Below are 6061 nucleotides of genomic sequence, written 5' to 3'. Positions count from 1 at the left end.
GTGGGCAAGGAGCGCTCCGCACCATGTATAGTCCGAGCCATCTGCCCTCGCCCAAGATGGCCGCCCGGGGCTCACTCAGCGCCACGTGACCAGGCCGAGCCCATTCACGGTCTTAGCTTGTTTCTTTGCGACCGCCGGCTGCTCGCTTTACGGCTGTGCCCGACTACCCGGGAGACCCCATCGGGACCAACCGAGAGGTGAGAGACCGGGCAGCACTGTCACCTGGTGACCCCCCCATCCACCCTCAGGCCCCCACAGGGCTTACACATAGGCTGCTGTGAGTCCTGCTGGAGGAAAGCGCTATATATATATATATATATATATATATATATATATATATATGCTCTGTTCCCCAACATTAGCCGTCTGTTCCCAACGTTATCCTATACTGCGCGTCTGTTCCCCAACATTATCCGTCTGTTCCCAACGTTATCCTATACTGCGCATCTGTTCCCCAACATTATCCTATACTGCGCGTCTGTTCCCAACGTTATCCTATACTGCGCATCTGTTCCCCAACATTATCCTATACTGCGCGTCTGTTCCCAACGGTATCCTATACTGCGCGTCTGTTCCCAACGTTATCCTATACTGCGCATCTGTTCCCCAACATTATCCTATACTGCGCGTCTGTTCCCAACGTTATCCTATACTGCGCGTCTGTTCCCAACGTTATCCTATACTGCGCATCTGTTCCCCAACATTATCCTATACTGCGCGTCTGTTCCCAACGGTATCCTATACTGCGCGTCTGTTCCCAACGTTATCCTATACTGCGCGTCTGTTCCCAACGTTATCCTATACTGCGCGTCTGTTCCCAACGTTATCCTATACTGCGCGTCTGTTCCCAACGTTATCCTATACTGCGCGTCTGTTCCCAACGTTATCCTATACTGCGCGTCTGTTCCCAACGTTATCCTATACTGCGCGTCTGTTCCCAACGTTATCCTATACTGCGCGTCTGTTCCCAACGTTATCTTATACTGCGCGTCTGTTCCCAACATTATCCTATACTGCGCGTCTGTTCCCAACGTTATCCTATACTGCGCGTCTGTTCCCAACGTTATCCTATACTGCGCGTCTGTTCCCAACGTTATCCTATACTGCGCGTCTGTTCCCAACGTTATCCTATACTGCGCGTCTGTTCCCAACGTTATCCTATACTGCGCGTCTGTTCCCAACGTTATCCTATACTGCGCGTCTGTTCCCAACGTTATCCTATACTGCGCGTCTGTTCCCAACGTTATCCTATACTGCGCGTCTGTTCCCAACGTTATCCTATACTGCGCGTCTGTTCCCAACGTTATCCTATACTGCGCTTCTGTTCCCAACATTATCCTATACTGCGCGTCTGTTCCCAACGTTATCCTATACTGCGCGTCTGTTCCCCAACATTATCCGTCTGTTCCCAACGTTATCCTATACTGCGCGTCTGTTCCCAACGTTATCCTATACTGCGCGTCTGTTCCCAACGTTATCGTATACTGCGCGTCTGTTCCCAACGTTATCGTATACTGCGCGTCTGTTCCCAACATTATCCTATACTGCGCGTCTGTTCCCAACGTTATCCTATACTGCGCGTCTGTTCCCAACGTTATCCTATACTGCGCGTCTGTTCCCAACGTTATCCTATACTGCGCGTCTGTTCCCAACGTTATCCTATACTGCGCGTCTGTTCCCAACGTTATCGTATACTGCGCGTCTGTTCCCAACATTATCCTATACTGCGCGTCTGTTCCCAACGTTATCCTATACTGCGCGTCTGTTCCCAACGTTATCGTATACTGCGCGTCTGTTCCCAACGTTATCCTATACTGCGCGTCTGTTCCCAACGTTATCCTATACTGCGCGTCTGTTCCCAACGTTATCGTATACTGCGCGTCTGTTCCCAACATTATCCTATACTGCGCGTCTGTTCCCAACGTTATCCTATACTGCGCGTCTGTTCCCAACGTTATCCTATACTGCGCGTCTGTTCCCAACGTTATCCTATACTGCGCGTCTGTTCCCAACGTTATCGTATACTGCGCGTCTGTTCCCAACGTTATCCTATACTGCGCGTCTGTTCCCAACGTTATCCTATACTGCGCGTCTGTTCCCAACGTTATCCTATACTGCGCGTCTGTTCCCAACGTTATCCTATACTGCGCGTCTGTTCCCAACATTATCCTATACTGCGCGTCTGTTCCCAACGTTATCCTATACTGCGCGTCTGTTCCCAACGTTATCCTATACTGCGCGTCTGTTCCCAACGTTATCCTATACTGCGCGTCTGTTCCCAACGTTATCGTATACTGCGCGTCTGTTCCCAACGTTATCCTATACTGCGCGTCTGTTCCCAACGTTATCCTATACTGCGCTTCTGTTCCCAACATTATTCTATACTGCGCGTCTGTTCCCAACGTTATCCTATACTGCGCGTCTGTTCCCAACGTTATCCTATACTGCGCGTCTGTTCCCAACGTTATCCTATACTGCGCGTCTGTTACCAACGTTATCCTATACTGCGCGTCTCTTCCCAACGTTATCCTATACTGCGCGTCTGTTCCCAACGTTATCCTATACTGCGCGTCTCTTCCCAACGTTATCCTATACTGCGCGTCTCTTCCCAACGTTATCCTATACTGCGCGTCTGTTCCCAACGTTATCCTATACTGCGCGTCTGTTCCCAACGTTATCCTATACTGCGCGTCTGTTCCCAACGTTATCCTATACTGCGCGTCTGTTCCCAACGTTATCGTATACTGCGCGTCTGTTCCCAACGTTATCCTATACTGCGCGTCTGTTCCCAACGTTATCCTATACTGCGCTTCTGTTCCCAACATTATCCTATACTGCGCGTCTCTTCCCAACGTTATCCTATACTGCGCGTCTCTTCCCAACGTTATCCTATTCTGCGCGTCTGTTCCCAACGTTATCCTATACTGCGCGTCTGTTCCCAACGTTATCCTATACTGCGCGTCTGTTCCCAACGTTATCCTATACTGCGCGTCTCTTCCCAACGTTATCCTATACTGCGCGTCTGTTCCCAACGTTATCCTATACTGCGCGTCTCTTCCCAACGTTATCCTATACTGCGCGTCTGTTCCCAACGTTATCCTATACTGCGCTTCTGTTCCCAACGTTATCCTATACTGCGCGTCTCTTCCCAACGTTATCCTATACTGCGCGTCTGTTCCCAACGTTATCCTATACTGCGCGTCTGTTCCCCAACATTACCCGTCTGTTCCCAACGTTATCCTATACTGCGCGTCTGTTCCCAACGTTATCCTATACTGCGCGTCTGTTCCCCATCATTACCCGTCTGTACCCAACGTTATCCTATACTGCGCGTCTGTTCCCCATCATTACCTGTCTGTTCCCAACGTTATCCTATACTGCGCGTCTGTTCCCCAACATTATCCGTCTGTTCCCAACGTTATCCTATACTGCGCATCTGTTCCCCAACATTATCCTATACTGCGCGTCTGTTCCCAACGTTATCCTATACTGCGCGTCTGTTCCCCAACATTATCCTATACTGCGCTTCTGTTCCCAACGTTATCTTATACTGCGCGTCTCTTCCCAACGTTATCCTATACTGCGCTTCTGTTCCCCATCATTACCCGTCTGTTCCCAACATTACCCGTCTGTTCCCAACGTTATCCTATACTGCGCGTCTGTTCCCAACGTTATCCTATACTGCGCGTCTGTTCCCCAACATTATCCTATACTGCGCGTCTGTTCCCAACGTTATCCTATACTGCGCGTCTGTTCCCAACGTTATCCTATACTGCGCGTCTGTTCCCAACGTTATCCTATACTGCGCGTCTGTTCCCAACGTTATCCTATACTGCGCGTCTGTTCCCAACGTTATCCTATATTGCGCGTCTGTTCCCAACGTTATCCTATACTGCGCGTCTGTTCCCAACGTTATCCTATACTGCGCGTCTGTTCCCAACGTTATCCTATACTGCGCGTCTGTTCCCAACGTTATCGTATACTGCGCGTCTGTTCCCAACGTTATCCTATACTGCGCGTCTGTTCCCAACGTTATCCGTCTGTTCCCAACGTTATCCTATACTGCGCTTACTGCGCTTCTGTTCCCCAACATTATCCTATACTGCGCATCTGTTCCCCAACATTATCCTATACTGCGCGTCTGTTCCCAACGTTATCCTATACTGCGCGTCTGTTCCCAACGTTATCCTATACTGCGCTTCTGTTCCCAACGTTATCCTATACTGCGCGTCTCTTCCCAACGTTATCCTATACTGCGCGTCTGTTCCCAACGTTATCCTATACTGCGCGTCTGTTCCCCAACATTACCCGTCTGTTCCCAACGTTATCCTATACTGCGCGTCTGTTCCCAACGTTATCCTATACTGCGCGTCTGTTCCCCATCATTACCCGTCTGTACCCAACGTTATCCTATACTGCGCGTCTGTTCCCCATCATTACCTGTCTGTTCCCAACGTTATCCTATACTGCGCATCTGTTCCCCAACATTATCCGTCTGTTCCCAACGTTATCCTATACTGCGCATCTGTTCCCCAACATTATCCTATACTGCGCGTCTGTTCCCAACGTTATCCTATACTGCGCATCTGTTCCCCAACATTATCCTATACTGCGCGTCTGTTCCCAACGTTATCCTATACTGCGCGTCTGTTCCCAACGTTATCCTATACTGCGCTTCTGTTCCCAACGTTATCTTATACTGCGCGTCTCTTCCCAACGTTATCCTATACTGCGCTTCTGTTCCCCATCATTACCCGTCTGTTCCCAACATTACCCGTCTGTTCCCAACGTTATCCTATACTGCGCGTCTGTTCCCAACATTACCCGTCTGTTCCCAACATTAGCCGTCTGTTCCCAACGTTATCCTATACTGCGCGTCTGTTCCCCATCATTACCCGTCTGTACCCAACGTTATCCTATACTGCGCGTCTGTTCCCCATCATTACCTGTCTGTTCCCAACGTTATCCTATACTGCGCGTCTGTTCCCCAACATTATCCGTCTGTCCCCAACATTATCCTATACTGCGCGTCTGTTCCCAACGTTATCCTATACTGTGCGTCTGTTCCCAACGTTATCCTATACTGCGCGTCTGTTCCCAACGTTATCCTATACTGCGCGTCTGTTCCCAACGTTATCCTATACTGCGCGTCTGTTCCCAACGTTATCCTATACTGCGCGTCTGTTCCCAACGTTATCCTATACTGCGCGTCTGTTCCCAACGTTATCCTATACTGCGCGTCTGTTCCCAACGTTATCCTATACTGCGCGTCTGTTCCCAACGTTATCCTATACTGCGCGTCTGTTCCCAACGTTATCCTATACTGCGCGTCTGTTCCCAACGTTATCCTATACTGCGCGTCTGTTCCCAACGTTATCCTATACTGCGCGTCTCTTCCCAACGTTATCCTATACTGCGCGTCTCTTCCCAACGTTATCCTATACTGCGCGTCTCTTCCCAACGTTATCCTATACTGCGCGTCTGTTCCCAACGTTATCGTATACTGCGCGTCTGTTCCCAACGTTATCCTATACTGCGCGTCTGTTCCCAACGTTATCCGTCTGTTCCCAACGTTATCCTATACTGCGCTTACTGCGCTTCTGTTCCCAACATTATCCTATACTGCGCATCTGTTCCCCAACATTATCCTATACTGCGCGTCTGTTCCCAACGTTATCCTATACTGCGCGTCTGTTCCCAACGTTATCCTATACTGCGCTTCTGTTCCCAACGTTATCCTATACTGCGCGTCTCTTCCCAACGTTATCCTATACTGCGCTTCTGTTCCCAACATTACCCGTCTGTTCCCAACGTTATCCTATACTGCGCGTCTGTTCCCAACGTTATCCTATACTGCGCGTCTGTTCCCCATCATTACCCGTCTGTACCCAACGTTATCCTATACTGCGCGTCTGTTCCCCATCATTACCTGTCTGTTCCCAACGTTATCCTATACTGCGCGTCTGTTCCCCAACATTATCCGTCTGTTCCCAACGTTATCCTATACTGCGCATCTGTTCCCCAACATTATCCTATACTGCGCGTCTGTTCCCAACGTTAT

The 6061-nt window shown here is 49.7% G+C and overlaps 1 protein-coding gene across 1 annotated transcript in view; it reads left to right on the top strand.

Annotated features, from left to right (window-relative positions):
- Nucleotides 1-23: 23 nt before the first annotated feature.
- Nucleotides 24-6061, top strand: part of EMC8 (ER membrane protein complex subunit 8) — a 35798-nt gene continuing 29760 nt past the window's right edge. Inside the window, exon 1 of the mRNA XM_088448029.1 lies at nucleotides 24-197. The gene's annotated coding sequence lies outside the window, so the exon portion shown is untranslated. The remainder of the gene's footprint in view (nucleotides 198-6061) is intronic.

This window comes from Taudactylus pleione, unplaced genomic scaffold (assembly GCF_031769625.1).
Source record: "Taudactylus pleione unplaced genomic scaffold, aTauple2 ptg000447l, whole genome shotgun sequence".
Classification (NCBI taxonomy): domain Eukaryota; kingdom Metazoa; phylum Chordata; class Amphibia; order Anura; family Myobatrachidae; genus Taudactylus; species Taudactylus pleione.
This window is presented reverse-complemented; position numbering and strand designations above follow the sequence as displayed.